This window comes from Taudactylus pleione, unplaced genomic scaffold (assembly GCF_031769625.1).
Source record: "Taudactylus pleione unplaced genomic scaffold, aTauple2 ptg000345l, whole genome shotgun sequence".
In the NCBI taxonomy this organism is placed as follows: Eukaryota; Metazoa; Chordata; class Amphibia; order Anura; family Myobatrachidae; genus Taudactylus; species Taudactylus pleione.
Window position 1 is genome coordinate 1910946 of NW_028284746.1, and position 20979 is coordinate 1931924.

The 20979-nt window shown below is 45.9% G+C and overlaps 1 protein-coding gene across 2 annotated transcripts in view; it reads left to right on the top strand.

Annotated features, from left to right (window-relative positions):
* ADAMTS6 (ADAM metallopeptidase with thrombospondin type 1 motif 6) overlaps positions 1–20979 on the top strand; it is a 309424-nt gene that overhangs the window by 37866 nt on the left and 250579 nt on the right. The gene's annotated exons all lie outside the window — the stretch shown is intronic.

Genomic DNA, 20979 nt, shown 5'->3' on the forward strand with positions numbered 1-20979 from the left:
AATAATAATAATTAATAATAATATTTATATTTTTGTATTATCATTATTCATGATGAATGAAGTGTCGTCCTCCAGCACAGCTCCCTATTAATCTGAGATTTTTTTATTTTGGTATTTTGTAAGAATTGTACTTTTACACAGTGTAAGCTAAAAATAGCATATGTGGAAAACAGTTTTATCTCCTTATGGATAGGCTTGCCATATCATTCCTTTAATTCGGGACACGTGAAATACACAGGTTCTGTGGCTGATTAAAACCAGGTGATATGGAGACTTGAAGTCAGCCAGCCACAGAATTCATATGTGCCCCAAATTAAAGCGAAGATATGGCAAGCCTGCTTATGGACAAATATCAATATAATGGCCTCTTTTATTGAATACAATGTTTATAAAACCACAGCAGTTGTTTTAGATGATCTTTTAATGACTCACATTTGCTACAATATATTTGAGCACAGCAGATGTATTACTGGGACTGTTTCATTAATGCAGTGGTACTCAAACTCGTTCCTCCGGACCCCAAACAGTTCACGTTTTCCAGGTCACCTAGCAGATGCACAGGTGTATTCATTACTCACTGACACATTTTAAGAGATATACAGGTGGAGTCAGTTATTTCACTTGCAATTCTCTGAGGATACCAGGAAAACAGGCACTGTTTGGCGGTCCTGAGGACCGAGTTTGAGAACCTGTGGGTTCGCATAACTACTTTACTAATGCACCATAGCTAAAACTTTACAAAACAAATATTGTAGCCGACTATGGGGCCCATTTATCAACGAGTTTTATCATACACAATGGGTTTTAAAACTTGTTGCGTATGATAAATGGTGCTCCAGCCAATCAGCTCCCAACATCATTTCCAAACAGATGACAGTTGGGAGCTGATTGGCCTGAGCACCATTATCATACACAACGAGTTTTAAAACTCATTGCGTATGATAAAACTCGTTGATAAATGGGCCCCCAATATGTTTTCTAATTATGATTTTTTTTTTATTAATGTTAATTTGTATTTGTGTGTGTTGCTTTGTATTTGTGTGTGATACAGATTCTCCAATACCAGATCCTGTTTGTTTAATCTGTAATAAACCTGTTTAAATACAATATGTAAATCAGAGTCTTACATGCTGTTAATTGCAGAGAGTGACTTGCACTTACTAGGGCAGGCTTTAAATAAACTTAATATTTCTGTTAATGTGTGATCTTTCTTGTAACTTATTTGCACTTTGTTATGGCTTGTCTGATACTTCACAGGGCCTATTTGTTCCTTAAATGACTAGAGATGTTTAAGTTATTTATCAATTTACAAATATTAATATTGCCTTAGGTGTTCCCTGAATACCAAATTTGGGGTGTGTTGTATGGATACAGCAAAGTTCAGAAACATCCCGCTTTTTTATTTTGAGAGTCGTACATGTCACACAGCTGGGTATGAGCTTTTTCTCCATAACTGTTGGCATTCCCACATCTGGTTATGTCGCCAGTTTTCTGGACAGGTTTTGGGGGATCAGTTTTTTGATCAGCTGTTGGCCATTCATGCAACTATTGCTATAAAACCATCATAGATGTTTGTCCGATCCTGATGTAACGTTTTGGAATACTGTAACAGATGTAGCCCAAGATGTCGTCTGAATACAAAATAACAAATGGATTTACTTTATTTGAAACCACCTCTAGCAGCTTGACACCACAACATTTTACCATGTCGCTCAAGCTTCAGTGTATATAGTGTTCACTCTTGGTAAGGCACCGGACCTAGAGAAAGGGCAATCTGGCGTGCGCCCGAAAAGGCCACGAGAATAGGGGGCATGTCTTTAAGACGCGCCGCCTTTTCATCACTCTTGGGAGCATGCCTGGCACTGACGGGCTGCCCCCAAGCTCTACCTTCTCTGTGAATTCACCGGCTACATCGCAGTTTTCCCCACCTGCGGGACACTGGCTGTTTTAGCGGGGAGCCGCCAAAATGGGAAGGGCGCTTTCTAAAACATCCTAGCGGGAAGGCTATATTATATATGTGTGTATATGTGTATGTATATACAAACACACAATGAAGGGTATATAAAAGTCATGGGATAGATGCCTAGAATCGCATAGGAACCCCCTTCTAGCCCAACGCAATGCTGTAATACGACGTGGCATTGATTCCAGAAGTGGACGGAAGACCTTTGGAGAGATGTTGACCTGGATACCTTCTGGTTAGCTTCCCTCAGCTCCCTGATATTTGTAGGTGCAGATTCCTGGGCGCGAATTGACCTCTTCTCCGCATCCCATAAATGCTCAATGCTCGATTGGGTTCATGTCGGGGCGAACGTGGTGGCCACACCATTCATCGGAACTCTCCAGAATGCCACTGATCATTAAGCACCCATGGTCGGCCACTGCGCTGTTCACGGTGGGTGGTAATGCCTTCCATGAGGCATTCCCAGTACACACATTACACTGGAAATTGAGGAATGTCTGCACAACTTCGGAAATGGAATGTCCCATCCGTCGGGCACCCACGATGATGCTCTGTTTGAACTCCCGACAATTTACATCACCTTGCCATGAGCAGCCCAGTCGGTGTTCAGACTGACTCACGAAATGTGAGATTGCAACTGATGCAGATCTGGGCATTTCCAAGACATAACAGTACTGTGACACCACACACCATTACCTTTACATACTGCTATTCCATTACTGTTGGCATTTCAGTGTGTTTGTGTATGTATATACTAATATATATATATATATATATATATATATATATATATACTCTGTCCACAGCTGTGGCATGGTAAAAGTCTTTACTAAAACCATTGCACAAGTTTAAATACTGTAGATTCTGTAATGGCAGGTTACGAGTCACATGATCATGTCTCAAACAGAAGCTTTAGGCCGCAGCCTGGGGTTCCAGATCTTGGGTGGGCGCCACCAAGGGTGAATTTGTATCTGAAATCTACTCATTTTTGCTGTGTATCAGCCCCAGTTGATCTGCCTCCCCCATGCCCCCGGCTGCACTCCTCCTCCTCCCTGACACTAGAGGTGTGTACACTGCTGGCTACTTACTAACAGGGCTCAGGGCATCTCCTCTGTAGTGTAGGATGGGTAAGCGGTATGAGCACTTACGATCCCGCCACAGTCACTAACCACTTGTGCTGAGCCTTTTCAATCTGAGCGGTCATTCAGATGCCCCCTGCATTGTACGGCGGTTACATGAACGCTGTCTGTATTGTATGGCAGTCTCTAGAATGCTCTCTTTATTGTATAGCAGGCACTATGATGGAGAGCACTGTCTAAAATGATAGCCACACCACTTGCATGATGGCATGTCTCGGAAACCATTCCTTTGACATTTGTGCGAGTGTGTGTGTGCATGTGTTTGTGTGTGTGTATGCATTAGCCTAGGGTGACCAGAACCTTTAATCAGGCCCTGGTCTCATTAACAAAGTGCAGAATGGCTGATGCTGCGCAGAAAATACTCTTTAGCGGTGCTGTGCAGGTAGTTCTCCCCAGAGCGTGTAGATATGTGGAGCAAGATGGCAGCATTTGCATATGTTTACCCCAGTAAATGGTAGGAGTTGGGCAGACTGAGGACTGTTCCTTTGAAAGTTTAGAATAGGAGAACTAATGCACCTCCTTTTTATATCTGATAATAGAGTGAAGAGTTTGTGAATTTGAAGGTGTTCCTTGCAGTGCATAGGATGACGCAGCCATTTCCACCATGCAGAGAGATTTTTTGCACAAAGGGCCTGATTCAGACCCGCTCACTATCTGCGTACGCTCGCTGGATGCATATGCAAATTTGTCAAAGTGACGCCATGGGAAGCGGACGCTCGCCAAGGTTTAAGCATGCCCACCATGTTTTAGCAAGCGGCCACTTTGTCTGAGCGTACGCCCAATCGCACAGGCGGAGCCGCCCACCAGCACACGTCATCTCCAGGAAGTGTATTAAAACATTGGTACATCGAGCACCATCGGATGCTAACGCAGTGCTTTCGGTTGCTTTACCCTACCGCAAGCATTGCAAGGAAATCAGTGTAAAAAAAAAGGCAAGTGATGTGTACTATGACGCTGTCTGTTAATTATGCACGCCTCTAAAACGGCGTTGAAACACTCAGGCACGCCTGCGTGCGCATCTCCACCCCCCACTATTAGTGTCCAGCCCCTGTTACCACCCACAAACAGCCTCTCCTGTTACTCATTACCCTGGGCTGCCTTTGCTGGGCGAGCGAGGGGGTTGCAATCGCAGTGTGTAGTTCGCGCACGTGCAGAACAAAGCATGAGCGTACGAAGGACATCAGACCACTTTCAAACGCACAGCGCAAGCGAGCGGCTCTGAATCAGGCCTAAGTCTTGTGCATTAGGACACTTCTGTCTTTTTCATTGTGTAAAGAGAAACCGTCCACATACTTTGCATAATGCATTACATTTTGCAAATGCTGGCATGTGTCACAGCCAAGGATTGAAAAATGAACAACAGGAAAAAAATAAATGAAAAAAATAATAATATATCAGCATTAAACAAGTAATTTGTGTTTATGTTTGATAAAACATAAAGGCAAAAAGTAACGAGCAAAGATACGTGATGGGTTTTCTAACTAACGTACATGCAAAACTTGATGAACAATCCTTTGGGTTTATTGCTTTTAAATAAGGATTTGGGGGTCTTTGTGGCCCACTATCTCCTGTGAGTTGTGTTTTTTTTTTTCTTTTCCATCAACACTCCACCTCCCTCCTAGCAACCAAAAGTACAGACCTGTGCACAAGTAGGCAAACTGATGACAATAACACACACCAAGGACCTGTGATATTTTCTTCATTGTCATCCATACTGTGGCCCACCTTCGTTTCCATCAAAGAATGCTCCAGCTCTAATGACCCAAGCACATGTACAGTGGAAAAAGGGAACGGGTCATTTAAAACATACACTGATGAACAAAAAACATGTTCTATCAAAGAATTCTCCGCCACAGCCAGGAGCATAGTACAGAGCAATAGTACAATCCCGATATGTAACGGAAAATGCTCCATGATTTTACATTTAAAATTATGGTAAAGTCAGGCCAAATGCACAGCTATAATCTGCAAACCTGATATACAGAAAGCCAGAAGCACGTGATTGCTAAGGAGGGGAATCGTACATTGAGATTATAGGAAAAGATGGAAGATCCTTAAGTGTTCTGTGGGATATTGTAACGACCGTGCTGCAAAATACAGGGAAAAATTCTTGGCCTGTTTCAGGGCAGGATGTATTAATGTGAGAAATGTGGTAAAACCCCTGAAAATGCAGTTTTCGGGGGCTTTACCACATTTCTGAGATGTACTGTGCTTCGTCCCGGATGGTAAAGCCATCTTCATATGGCGTTAGTAGGAGCCTATGGGCTTCTCATCAGGACACACCCCCTGAGAGGGATCCAATCGAATCCCTCCCACCTGCCCCCATGGCACGTGTCCTTTTACGCACGCGCAGAACGGCATTAGCATACAACTCTGAATATCTATCTATCTATCTATCTATCTATCTATCTATCTATCTATATCTCGCTGGAGATAACAGGCAGTGTATCTGATATTGAAGCTTGTAGGATCACAAAATAAAAACACTGCCTAATAAGGATACTTTCCTAACTATATGACCATTTTTAAACATGTTGGTAAATGTGACCAGAAGATGACGGCCACCGGCCTGCGTGTGCTGTCATCTTCTGACATCACTAATAGATCCCAGAGTGTCACGCTCTGGACTATTAAAACCACTTTCTTGCCGCTCCTGTGCCTGTCCGGGATAGCACAGAGGTCCGCTCACGCTGCACATCGCTCCTGGCTGGGTGCTGAGGTCTGTCTGTGCTGCTCCTGCCCAGTCCACTCAGTGTCCTGTTACTGAGCATGGAGATCAGGGCTGCCACCAGAAATTGTGAGGCCCGGTACTAATAAAATAGGCAGGGCCCCCCTGTGGGAGAGCATAGGGCAGGGTATGCTGGACCTTATTGGGGGGGGCGGGGCAGGGTAGGAAAGTCTGGAGTAGGGGGGAGGCACAGGGGAGGGAGGGCTGTTAGGAGTAGGGGAGAGGCAGACTCTGGCAGAGGGCAGGCGAGGCTGTCTGGACTTGGGGGGCTGGCGGACGTGCAGTGAAAGGCTACTGCATTAGGAGGGCTTATGAACTTACCTATTTACTGGCTTCAGCTGGTACAGAGAGAGCGGGGGCTCGGGTTGCAGGGCCGCAGCAGTGCAGTTATGCACCGACAGCCAGCTAGAAAGCGTCGGTGTCGGTGGCACTTCAAATATGTCACTGACCGCAAGCCAATCACAGCTCGCGGACCAGTAGCCAGTCAGGAGCGGCCGCTGCTGATAGGTTGTCCCACAAGCAGCCAATCAGGAGTAGCTGCTCCTGATTGGTTGTCGTTCTGAAAGCAGCCAATCAGGAGCGGCCGTTCCGCGAGCTTTAACTGGCTCGCGGCTGGCAACTTGTTTGGAATGCTGCCCGCGCAGCGCTAGGTCTTCTGCCTGACTTCCCTTATAATAATGGCCAATACATTAATTCCGACATCTGGGCCCCCTCTCTCTCCGGGCCCGGGACTACAGGCCCAGCAGTCCCCCCCCTGATGGCGGCCCTGATGGAGATGGCAGCCCCTTGCTCACAGCTTGTCTTCCCAGCATGATGGCACACAGGTTGCACGCCAGACTTCCGTCCTAAACAACAGTATGGGCGCATTCCGAGCGCTGCTTCAAGACCAGTAGGAGTATCCACTCCCTGGGGATCCTCCCCTATAATTCCATTTCCAGACTGGCCTCTGTTGCCAGTACAACGTCGCTTCTTGCTGAAGTTACAGCTCAGTGCTGAGCTCTCAGGTTGCATCTGAATGGTCCCAGGGCCTGATTCAGCATGGGTCGCTATTCTGCTTATACGCATGCAACGCAGTTGCTAATATCAGCGGTGATATGTAAATATTGCATCCCCATGGCGATCGAAGCCTGGCATAAGGACACCCACTTCCCCTTACTCACATCCATATACTTGGGCAACATAGTGAAACAATTGGTAACATCGGACCCATACGCTCAGTTAAGACAGGTCAGACCTCACTCAGGAATTGCTTACTTCAGCACACGCGATGAGGCCTCAGGCTGCGTATGGTAGCACAGGGGCTAATTTAGTCCCTGCAACGCCGTCCCAATGCACTGGCATGCCTGCGTTCGCCCGACCACCCCCCCCGTTACCGTCCACAAATGGCACTTCCTGTCAATCACTCTGCCATTGGTCTGCGTATGCTCTGTGATTGTAGAACCAATCGCAATAGCTACTTTGCGCACTGCAATGCATGCGCAGTACACAACAATCGGTTGATTGCGTGCGTAAAAGCAACTGTCCGTTATATCCAGTTCCTTTATCTGGTAAACAAGTCCCTTATATCATCTTGCACTCCAGTCCTGTTTTTACCACTCTTACAGCCACCATCGGTTCCAGACGATATCTCCAACCATCGGTCTAATCCAATGCTTCCAACATCGGAATTTTATCAATTAAGTTCTTCAACTCATCAACATTAGTCTCAAACCGGTCACATATATAAATTCATCAACATCGGACTCAATTCCATCAAATTCTTCAAATCCTAAACATCTGTCTTAAACCGATCCAGCTCTCAATCCAGCATCATCGGTCCCAATCCGATTCTGCTCATTGATTCAGCATTATCATCTCCAGTTCTCATTTCAACCTGCTGTTTAATAAAGACATTATATTCTTGTTCTCGCCTTCAGGCCTATCATCCTCTGCAGCTCCTCTACCTCCTCACAGTAATACATAAGGAAGTTCTGGCTCAAGTGACCCAGGTTTATTCACACCTCCCAAGTCTCCTCTTCAGCCTCCCACGCCTGTTCCAGCCCAAACCAACCCTCAGGCGGGACACAGAGGGCCTGATTCAGAGCCGCTCGTTCGCTCCAAGCGATGTTCGCACATCTGCGCATGGGTCGTAATGCACATGCGCCAACCAGTCATTGCGGTCGGAAATTGTGCGCTCGCAAAATAGTGAGTGCCTGCTAATTTGAGTGACAGGATGAGGCGTTTGTGGGTGGTAACAGGGGAAGGTGCTCCGAACGCAGGCGTGCCAAACGGTCAAAACGGGCGTTTTAAGGGTGTGCATAATTAACAAAGCAGGGTCATCGGCCAAGTCACTTGGTTGTCTCTTAGCCTGAACTGTTCGCATGATTGCGGTAGGAAAATCCAACCACAAACACTGCGAGCAGTTCAGACGCCTTTCGATGTACTCGATTAATCTAATAAATAGCGGAGATGACGTATGATGCGAACGGCCAGGGGGCGTCTTTCCAAAATAGCGAGCGCATGTTTCGTTCGCTTGCTCAGACATAGAGGCGTCAACAGACCGCAAAGAGTGAGCGCTCAATTTAAATAGCCGGCCCCTTTTTCTGAACGACCGTTCGCAAATAGCGTGGGGCTCCAAATCGGGCTCAGAGGACCTGGGATCATGCGCTTAGTGATCCTGGTGCTCTCGTTCTCTAGAACAGCAGCTGCTATATGTATGACAGGCGTTAGTCACCGAGTCACTGAAAAAACATTCAGCAGTTGACGTTTTGGTCTGCAGATTCCTGGCTGAAAGCCCTTAGTCACAGGGTCATGCCGTTCCTTTATCTATAGCAAGTTGCAACCAATCAAATATTAGTTTATATTGTCTAAAGCTGGGTACACATTAATAGATATATCACCCGCTCGTTTGAACGAGTGATATATCTATAGTGCATTGCTGACTGTGTACAGGAGATATGTCTGTGAACAAAGTCGTTAACAGACATATCTAATCTGCTGTGCAGTGCAGCAGGTGGTCGATCTGTCTGAAAGATATACTGTATCGGCCATCTACTGGTGTGTACGGGTGTCCTGGCGATCGCCTGTACACATGCTGCGGCAATTGACAACTCAATTGAAAAAGGATACAGGAGTATCCGAAACGCGTTGCTGTGCTGTCTCTAAACTTATTACTGGAACTTCTCACTATCTAAGGACTTGTGACTTCTCCTGTTGCTGACTACAGCTTGGCTTGGAAAAAGGTTTGCATCCCCCACCGCCAGCTGGCGGCTTTACCATCTACGTTTATCACTGTTTTAACAGACGGGAGACACATCTACCCACTACCAGCTGACGCCTTTAGTAAACAGCGTCCACTGCGCCTTCCATAATAGGAGTGATGGAAGTTACTATTCTTCAATATCAGCCGGTGACTCTGACATCGTGTTTGGCTTCGGTACACGGGAGGTCTATTCCCCTCACCGCTATCCGGAGCCGCCGTTTAAACAGCTCCCACTGCCGACCTCCTAGTGAGCGGTGTGTTACACGTGGATCCCAGACAGAGTGCTTATACCGGCCAGAGAGGCTAGCGCCCGGCTGTACAATCACTGGTGTCAGCTGCCGGCTTTCTACATTGAGCCACACTAGGATCATTAGTCTCACCAATAGAGACTGTGTTGCCTTTATTACAGGTACATTATTGACCTTGATACAAGTTGTCTACAATATTGCAACTGATACTGGTCAGCCAATTGATTTTTATTAGTGTTCCTGGTTGTCACTTTATTTATCAGTTCCACCGGTACAACAAGCTGACCACCAATATTTGTGACTCTACTATTACAATTGGTCGGAATATTTAACGTGATGGGCATACAACACTAAGTCCTACTACAATTATAGAGAAGTCCAGTTAAATATGCCTTTTTTGGTATTATCAGTATACTGCATGTTATAGCCTAATTAGGCTTTTTACATATATTGTTGTTATTTCTAACAAGCGTTATTGGAGATTTTTTGGAGCCTGATCAACTCCTTATGTCTCTCCATACTGAGTTATTTTAACTAGATATTGTGATATGTGCTATATATTTTAGCGGAGGCACAACTTGTGATTATCTTTATGTGTATACATAGTACTTTCTTGTACTGTGTAAAATTGATAATAAACTGGTATATTGAATTACTACACGTTTGTGTTGCTCTTTGTCCCAACAGTAATTTCAGAGCGCAGTATAATTTATTTCTTGTTATATATAGTGAGGTTGGCAATCACCTCTATACATACTGCTGCACTGACTTTGAGTCTCTAACTGGTTAGCGCTAAGGGCTTTTTTGTGCGTGTGAACTCAATTGAACGGGCAATTTAAATGCCCACCCATTTGAGCTGTCGAGCTCGGCAGATCGGGCAGACGAATTGGTAAGTGTGTATGCACTTACCAACCGTCAGATAGGTGGGCAGGTCTAATGTGTACCCAGCTTAATCCTAGTTATACTAATGAGAACAAATAACTGATTGGTCACTATGGGTTACATCTTAGCGCTGTGTAAATGTCATTATATAAGCTTGACAGTTCTGTCAATACCAGAAATGGATAATGTACAGTAAGAGAGGGCATTTTTTAAAACCCATCCATTTTTGGTGCAATACTCTGAAACAGTGCAAGAGAAAAGTTCGCTTGGCTCTTTTTGTGGCCTGATTGTGAGTGTGTTACAACTGTTTTGTGTTACTGCATACTGGCAGTGTATTTGCACGCTCAACACATGCTAGCACTAAACCCTTTGTTGCAGAACCTGGAGGAGGGCCTGGTCAGTCTATAAACCTAGTTGAAATTTAACTTGCGATGCTTCTCAGATATTTCGAGCATTCTTGCCTTTCATGGTAACACGGACAGTACTTGAAGAATTTTCATCCACTCTGTAAATCACATAAAAAGCCGGTTCAGCATCTTTTTAATTTTGGGATGAGAAACAGGAAAGAAAAGTGTAAAACAGAAAAGAGATCTTGGAGGTCAGGTTTCTTTGTTTGCAGAAGACCTGCAGGTCACCCAGCATGTCGTCACATTAAGCGGAGAATAGAAAGGTCCATTCAGGCTTTATCTTTTCCACATTGCTTTATATTTCCTTTCTGTACGCTAAGTGTCTGATAGCTGAATGCCTGAATACTTTCGTTTCTGTCCCTTGTTCCAACGAGCCCTACTGATAGCACGTTCCAAAACACCTGCATTAGTGACACAGGGAGAGGTTCAAATCAGTACAGGATACGGTGTATTTCATTACTACTCTGACTAGTCAGGAAATGTGATGAATAACTGTTTCTAGATCTAATGATCAGATGTGAGGTGTGCACTGCAGTAACTCTTGGTGGTCATGAAACAACTTGTTTGTTAGTTTCCTCAGAGGCACAACATTGTTGTCTGTATTCAGCATAGCTTTGTTATATGGCATTCTGAGAATGAATGACTGTAGGTATCTAGCATTAGCTCTTCAATTCCTACAGAATCTGTCACGGTGTCACATATTAATGAAGAATGAGTAATGGTGCCTACACACATAGCGATGTGCTCACAATCCCACGATGTGTACGATTTCCCCCGGGAGCCCCCCGGCAGTCGTGGGCACGATTTGGTCTGAAAAAACTGCCGATGTGACACACGATCTATCGTCAGGGGCGCCGAGAGGGGGCGGGAGCGGGTACAGATTACCCGGGCTTCCTGAGGGGCCCGGCGGGGGCCCGGGTCCGACTCCGCCCCCCCCCTCCCTCACAGCAGCCCAGCACACAGCGTGCGCTGAGCTGCAGTTGGAGACGGCTCGTGGCTGCTGAGCAGCAGCCACAGCAGTCTCCTATGCCTGTGCGGGGGAGCAATCACACTGATCGCACCCCCCCTGGCTTTGCGCGGCGCTGCAAATCTTTTTTCTTTTTTTTTTTGGCAAGGGGGCGTGGCCACGCCTCCCGAGATTAGGCCACGCCCCCTATTATCGGGGCCCGTCTTGGCTCTTGGCGGCTCTGTCTATCGTGCCTCCTAACTACTCCAGTGCATCGTGACTGGAGATGGTCAGATCTGCCCTACAGCACGGCAGATCTGAAGATGCGCCTCCCCACAGGTCGCGCATCGCATTGTGATCATGAGGGGGGACTCGCGATGCGTCGGAATCGGCTAGATCGGGTAAAATATCGCCATGTGTGTAGGCACCTTAAGATGTGAATGCTAACATATGCTTCTAACATTTTGCTGCTAAAACTATGCTGCGAAATCCTCTTATCATCGGTGGGATATTTGGGAAGATTCTAACCCATTTGGAAAGATAACTGTCCACATGTCATTCTTTGTTCCTTCTTGGTAACAAAGCCTGATGCATTTCCACCTGTCGCACAAGCCTTACGCTTACCCTGCTAAAAGCTGGATTAAACCTAGAGAGAGGCTGGATTTAGGTCACAAAAGAAAAGATGGTCTTATCGCCCATACTTCTAAACAAGCTGTGGTGTTGGTTGTCATCTTGCTTTCATTAGCGATGTAACGTGGTATGCTTAAGCAGACAAAGACCCCCTCTCTGTCCTTTTCTATACTGCTTTAATTAAGCTTGGATGTAACCCTTTCTTACAGAGAGATGACACTCTCCTCATTGCTGTTGTATACAGAGATGTCTATGAATAGAAATTTGGCAGTTCCCATCTAGATGGTGCCAAAGGTAATGCAGAGCCTTACAAATTGACAAGAATAACAAACAGGGTAGAGCAAAAAATACTATTAACTACAGATGTGTCCGCATACATCTGGCCTCAATACTCCACGCAGGAGTGAGTGACCCGCCAGATCCCGTGCTACTCTTCTAGCATCGGGCATCTGTTTTCGCCGAAAATGCATCTAAGTCGCAATGCGATGCGACTAGGATGCACCAGCAGACTGTGCCGATTAATATGATATGTTACGTATTATTTGTCTTGTGGCCCTGCTGTGTACATCATGCAGCACATTCCCACTCTTATCTTCATATTTTGATCAATGGGTAGACATAGGTAAGGCATCTCTTGGTTCTACTGATCTAGACAGCCTAGGGGCACACTTTAGAGTAAATATATTATTTGTCTCCATATTTGCCTTCAGACAGCTGCTTTACTTGGCAATCGGCCATAGAGTGTGGGGGTGGGGGGAGAGGAGGGGTCAGGGCATCCAATAGACCCCTCCCAGCTCTAAAATGCTCATCACTCAGGACAGCTTTGTTGCTTTATTGAGCAAAGCATTTTATGCAATCCCTAAATATTACATATGGCACCGCTTTGGTGTCATCTGCGGAGAGCTGGGGCTCTATGTACATTAGTACTATCTTTTATATACAGAACCGCATGTGCAGAACGGGTCCTGTGTGTTCACACCCAGCCCCTGCAATGCCTCTGCCTGACAGGCAGAAGCATTTGTGGAGTGGAGGTGTGGACGGGTGGCGTTCCTGGAAACTGGGGCATGTCGCCCACACTTTCAGGGCCTGGGGCATGTCGCCCACACGCAGTTTCCTGGCCTCGCAAACCAGCCAGCTTGCGCAAGCTGAGGCTTATTCAGCTGTCCGGCACCGTCGACCATCGCGACCGATGGTCACGATGGTTATCCCGGCCAGGTTGGTCGCAGTGCTGGGATCACAAATGCAGCAAGGGGTGTCAGACACCTCCTGCTGTATTTGCATATGAGCAAGGACGGAATTGCAAAGCTGCTTGTGTGAGGCTTTGCAATTCCTTCCTGTGCTGAATTATCCCCAGAGTTTGGAATCTTGTAAACCAAATATAATTAGTAAATATAACAAAGAAATGGGTGTATCTTAGCAATGTTTTAGGGCGAGGCAAGGCAGCGTGATTTATGATTGCTTTAAATGCGCAAGGTGAAAGCGAGTGCCTAATCAGTGACTACAACGAGACAATGAGCCTGGGAAACTGACTCAATAGAACAGGAGTTTATAAATGTGACTATTAATGGAACTTCATGTCCAGGGTTAGGGGTAAAGATTACACTTCAGGCATCAGAGAGCATCCACTTAAACATTCCTGTCAGGCACTTGGTGATTGTCGTTATATCCTAAGGTGTAATTTCTACTGCTGACAAATATAGCAGGGTATCATCAGGCTCCAAAAGATTTGATGAGCCAAACTGTTAGATAAAGCGAAGTAAAGCAGAGATCCTAGAGCACCTTCCAGAGGTACAGTAGGTAGACCCATAAGCACTAGATCAGGCTAAAGATACATTTTCAAAGAAGATTATAAATGATAAATTAAAGAGACATGACGGGAACCAAGAAAGCAGTACCATGGAGTCAAAGCGAATGGAGAACCTGCCAGAGGAGGCTGGACCACTGGGCCTGATTCAGACCCGATCGCAAGCGCTGAGTGCTAGCAACTGGGTCGATGTTTGCCCACTGGGCATGCGCACGACGGAGCCGGTTCCGTTGTGCGCATGCGCGAGACTCAGCTAGCGACGGGTGCTCCGTCGCTCCGGGTCTCGCACCAAAGGGGGCGAGCTGTCGATGGTGATTGACAGCTCGCCCCGTTTGGTAGGCGGGCAGGGGGGGTGGCTGGCCAAACGGAGGCGTTCCCGAAGGAACGCCTGTCGTTTGTGGGCGGCCCCACTGACATCACCAGTAATAGAGCCAGAAGCTCTCTGGGGCTTGCGGCCACGAGACCCTACCACAAGGGTCTCGTCGCAATCCCGATGGTCACAATGGTCTTGACCATCGCGACCATCAACCTGGCCGCTCGCAATAGCTGTGGGTGGTTACCCACAGCTATGCGAGCGGCCAGCAAAGGGGAAGCTTCAGACATGGCGGAAGCTAGAGGGAAATGCTTTATCCATCCAGTTATCCTTCAGTATTTGTAGCATTGTCGTGTGCTTGAGTGGTTTAGGAACAATGCAAGAGGAAGATATAATATTTGTAGATTTTAGCAAGTATAGGTGATACAGTTGGTTATACAGATTTCAAGAGATCCAAGGGAATGGGTTGCTGTACTTTTACTTTAGTAATCTCAGCAAATTAGAGGAAAGAAACAGGAGAATCTAGAGGAGGAAGTGACAGATTGGAATTACTTTGTTAAAAGATTCTACTTTCTTTAGAAAATAAACTGCAGAATTAGGAGAGGAGCTGTTGTACAGTAGGGGGCTGAAGTAGCCAAACAAAAACAGAAGAGCTGTTCTAGTTGTTAATGAGTGACATTGAATATTTAGCTACATAATGTAAAGTATGACTGATCACAGCTGCATGCTGTTACAGATGTGTCCACGTACATCTTACATCCTTGCTCGTTAAAGAGCCCTTCTAGTTGTGCCATGCCATGGAGTGACTTGGTAGTGCTGAGCATCATTTCGTGCGACTTTTTACCATCAAATGCGTCTTATTCGCAAAGTGATGCAAATAGGTCTCAGAAGCAGCTTCTGCTGATTAAAATGATATGCAATATGCCTACAGTGCCTTGCAAAAGTATTCACCCCCCTTTGCATTTTTCATGTTTTGTTGCCTCACAACCTGGAATTAAAATGGATTGTTTGAAGGTGTGCATCATTTCATTCACAGAACATGCCTACAACTGTGAAGTTGTGTTTTTTTTTTATATTGTGAATCAAACAACATTTAGGACAACATAACAGAAAACTTCAGCGTGCATAACTATCCACTCCCCTAAAGTCAGTACTTTGTCGAGCCACCCTTTGCGGAAATTACAGCCGCATGTCGCTTTGGATAAGTCTCTATGAGCTTGCCACATCTTTCCCCTGGGATTTTTGCCCATTCCTCAAGGCAAAACTGCTCCATCTCCTTCATGTTGGATGATTTCCGCTTATGAACAATAATCTTCCAAGTCTGACCACAGATTCTCAATTGGATTGAGATCTGGGCTTTGACTAGGCCATTCCAACACATTTAAATGTTTCCCCTTAAACCACTCGAGTGTTGCTTTAGTAGTATGCTTTGGGTCATTGTCCTGCTGGAAGGTGAACCTCCGTCCCAGTCTCAAATCACAGGCAGACTGAAACAGGTTTTGCTCAAGAATATCCCTGTATTTAGCACCATCCATCTTTCCCTCGACTCAAATCAGTTTCCCAGTCCCTGCTGCTGAAACACATCCCCACAGCATGATGCTGCCACCACCATGTTTCACTGTGGGGATGGTGCTCTTGGGGTGATGGGATGTGTTGGGTTTGCGCCAGACATAGCGTTTTTCTTGGTGGCTGAAAAGTTCAGTTTTAGTCTCATCTGACCAGAGCACCTTCCTCCATACATTTGGGGAGTCGTCCACATGCCTTTTGGCAAACTCATATCATGTTTTCTTATTTTTATCACTAAGTAATGGCTTTTTTCTGGCCACTCTTCCATAAAGCCCAGCTCTATGGAGTGTACGGCTTATTGTGGTCATATGCACAGATACACCAGTCTCTGCTGTGGAACTCTGCAGCTCCTTCAGGATTACCTTTGGTTTCTGTGCTGCCTCTCTGATTAATGCCCTCCTTGTGAGTCTGTGAGTTTTGGTGGGCAGCCCTCTCTTGGTCAGGTTTGTTGAGGTACCATGTTCTTTCCATTTGATGATGATGTATTTGATTAAGTCTCATTTGACAGTAAAAAGTCGCACGAAAAGACGCTCGGTGCTTCCAAGTCGCATGGTGCTCGTACATTATGTTTAATGAGACTTGTAGCGCACAGAGGTAATATGCATGTTGGCACATCTGTATATATGTTTTAATTTGTTCAAGCTATTCTGTGCATTGCAAAATAAACTCCTCATTGTATCCTTTTGCTTCAGTATTATATATACAGTACTTATGTATGTGTATATATAGCTCAGTTCCTAGCAGCGAGAACTACCAGGTTATCTTATGCATGAACACCTAACAACACAACTAAATGAATGAAAAGGATATCATTAACATTAAGAGACTTAGGGCCTGATTCAGACCCACTCGCGAGCGGCTGTCCGCTCGCAAGTGGGTCGATGTTATGCACTGAGCATGCGCACGACGGAGGGAGCTCCGTCGTGCGCATGCGCCAGACGCGACGAGCGAAGGAAAGTCCTTCGCTCGTTGTGTCCGATCAAAGGGGGCGTGCTGTCAATGTTGATTGACAGCACGCCCCCTTTGGTGGGCGTGCCGGGGGCGTGCCTCCCTGACTGGGGCGTTCCCACGGGAACGCCTCCCGTCAGAAGCCGGCCCACTGACATCACTAGTGATGTCAGTGGGAGTGATTTTGGCTCTGATAGAGCCAAAATCACTCCGGAGCTTGCGGTTGAAAACCTCAACCGCAGGCTCCGGCTCGCAATTTCGATGGTCGCGATGGTCTCGACCATCGCGGCCATCACAAAGCACGCTCGTATAGCCTGTGGGTGGTGACCCACAGCTATACGAGCGTCCAGGAGGACGCTCCATGAAAATGGAGCCCGGCCCTCATTCAGAGCGTGCGCTCTGCTCAGAGCGTACGGCTCTGAATGAGGGCCTTAATGCATAGTATCAACAATGTTATCAGCTGCATTGCCTCATCCCTTGGCGGATATGAAAACAGTCATAACATTTAATTACTCCGACTTCTGCACATAAATCCTGCCGGAACTCCTCCTCCTCCCTCCATGTGCTTGCTGACTCCAAGTTTATGACCTCGGAGAGTCTTGCTGAATAGATGGTTCTTTACTGACCAGTCATAAAACAGGAGTCATCCTCCACAATTCTGTAATAGTCCAGAACCCAGTGTAATCTATTTCCTCTAATGCCCAAAATTAAAGCAGTGAAACAACACGGAACAATCCAGCTAAACCCATAGAATTAATAAACCTGTTGTCATGTACTCTCATACTAATGTGTTTCAGGAATTACCTATGTCAAGTTTAGGCAACATGTGACTCTAGAACTACTGTCATATCATCCATTGTATGATGCACAATGTTGCATCACCACAGATGCCGCCTTACCCTGTATAAACAATGCATGGTGCACATTTGTGCAAAAATTGGTGCAGGTTGGTCTCATTTTTGCAGCTTTGCAAGTGACCCTTATATGTTATCATCATGCAATGTATTTACTGCTACCAGAACAAGCTATTCACAATCTATATACATGCAGATGCTATTTTGCAAGAAATGTTATTAATTCTCTTGCTTCGAGGAGTAAACCATGTTTGCTTGATGAGTTTATGATGAAAGATTCACTGTAATGTCGCCTGTAATGGTCGGCGAGCTGAAAGCGCTCGCTGGACCACTGCGAAAATGCTACTAATCTTTTCCACTCATTGGTTTATCCTGAAGAGTGTCAGCATCCTCTTATCTAGAGTGAAAGGCTCTCAGCACTTGTTTGCTTGTTCCTGGAAACACTGTTCTAACTGATAGAATAGTTCAGTGGTTCAAATATAAAATGTACACATCGCCCACACACAGTGGTGACAGTCATTAAAAATGAAACACATTTCTGAGCTCATAAGCATTGTTGTGTGGTATTGCAGAATCCACAAGTGGTTGTTTGGGGTCTTCTTCCACATTTGAGCTACTTATTGTGCGCTTAACCTCCAATCAGACCACCCCCCAGAACAACTATGTTCATAACTTAGTTTTTATATGTTATATAGGCAACCATTTACTAACAAATATTATCACCAAAACGAGTGATAAATTTCACTGTCTATGATAAATGGTGTTCCAGCCAATCAGCTGACAGTTGGGAGCTGATTGGCTGGAGCACCATTTATCACACACACTGACATTTATCACTCGTTTTGGTGATAGGGCCTCATTTACTAACGAGTTTTAAGGGCCCCATTTACAAACAAAACGAAATACCAGCGAAAATTCCACTGGTATTTAGTAATACGTACCCCTCAGGCGAGGTCCCACGAAGTCGGAGTCCTCAGCGAGGTCCTCCACTGGGCTGCTGGCAGCCTAACGTTGCTACCGACGGGCCTCCAGTGTTATGCGCATGCGCGGCGGTCCGTCTGCGCATGTGCATGACACGGAGCCCCTGCAGTGCCTGGAAGGCTTTGCTGAAGCCGGAAAGGCGCCGTCGGGTCTCCATTGCCGGCAGTGGGGCCTGCATCGCTCTCACCATCTAAAAGATGGCGAAAGCGATGCTGTAAAAACAGCGGTAATCTAAGATTACTGCTGTTTACTAAATACAGAAACCTGGCATAACCCCTTTAGCGAGCGCTAAAGAGGTTATATTTCGTTTGTAAATGGGGCCCTAAATGTCTAATTATAATGTTGTTGTTGTTGTTGTTTGTATTCCTCATTTACATTTTTACACTGCCTGGGGCAGCCAGGTCGCCACAGCAGGGGGCAGGTAAAATGGCATAGGTGGGCGTTGCAGCATGATTGCTTCATCGTGTCCCTGTGGGGGGTGGGGCTATGATGATGCAATTCAGTGTGAATCACCTTAACCCCCTGGCCCGTCCACTTGTGTTCTGTAAGTGGGCAGCTGCGGGGGCTGGCGGCCGGCCCCGTGGGAATTGCCCACTCTTCCCGGCAGCAGGGAACCCCAAACTATTTTCAGGAGTCTCTAGGCCTTTCCGAGAGAGTTGGCAAGTATGGGGTAGGTGAAGAATCACTACATGATCCAATGCAGGTTGCCTAACCCTGAACTGATTCTATATTACACTTCTGTAATTTATATTACACTTTCATGTTTCATACAGTCTTCTCCATTTTGCTAAAGCAAATGTTGTTATAGTGTACTCCGTTATATTATATACATCAATCAGCCATAACATTAAAACCACCTGCCTAATATTGTGTAGGTCCCCCTCATTCTGCCAAACCACCTCTGACCTGTCGATGTATGGACTCTGTAGAAAAGGGGGGGGGGGAGTTTAACCTTCTATTGTTCCTCAGCACACTGAATTATACCTGCAACAATATATGAAGACTATATGGTAATAGAGATTCAGAGATATTAGTTGCATGCATTTGGAAATACATGGGAAGCTGCTAGGCCACGTCACGGCTTCTCTGTCACTAGCAGTCCCTAACACTAAGGGGTTCACGTCCGGGTGCAGTTTGTTTTGTTTGTTTGAGGTATGGACTCCACAAGACCTTACAAGGTGTGCTGTGGTATCAGGCACCAAGACTTTAGTAGCAGATCCTTTAAGTCCTGTAAGTTGCACCTTGGGGCCTCCGTGGCTCAGACTTATTTTCCAGCACATCCCACAGATGCTCGATTGGATTGAGATCTGGGGAATTTGGAGGCCAAGTCAACACCTTGAACTCTTTGTTATGTTCCTCAAACCATTCCTGAACAATTTTTACAGTGTTGCAGGAGGGATTATCCTGCTGAAAGAGGACACTGCTATCAGGGAATACCATTGCCATGAAGGGGTGTACTTGGTCTGCAACAATGTTTAGGTAGGTAGTAGGTGTCAAAGTAACATCCACATGAATGGCAGGACCCAAGGTTTCCCAGCAGAACATTTCCCAGAGCATCGCACTGCCTCCGTCTGCTTGACTTCTTTCCAAAGTGCATCTTGGTGCCATATCTTCTCCAGGTAAACATCGCACATGTACCTGGTCGTCCACATGATGTAAAAGAAAATGTGATTCATCAGACCCGGCCTTCTTCTTCCATTGCTCCATTGTCCAATTCAGACCCTCATATGCCCATTGTAGACGCTTTCGTCAGTGGACAAGGAGTCAGCATGAGCACTCTGACCGGTCTGTGGCTGTGCAGCCCCATACACAGCAGGATGCAATGCACTGTGTGTTCTGATATCTTTCTATCAAAGCCAGCATTATTTTTTGCAGCAGTTTGTGCTACAGTAGCTTTTTCTGTGGGATCGGACCAGATGGAGTAACCTTCACTACCCACGTGCATTGATGAGTCCTTCCTTGGACCACTTTTGGTAGATACTGACCACTGCATACCGGGAACACACCACAAGACCTGCCGTTTTGGAGATGCTATGACCCAGTCGTGTAGCCCTTGCCTGAATTTTTCCTGCTTCCAACACATCAACTTCAAGAACTGTCTGTTCACTTGCTGCCTAATATATCCCACCCCTTGAGAGGTGTCATTGTATTAAAATAATCAATGTTATTCACTTCAACTGTCAGAGTTTTTAATGTTATGGCTGATGAGTGTACATGTTTGTGAAATACAGAGAAGGGAAACGATTATCATAATTGTGAGTTGATCAAAAATCATCTGTAATTGTTCCCACTTCTTGTGCACTGAAATGAATTCATATATTCTCCCGTA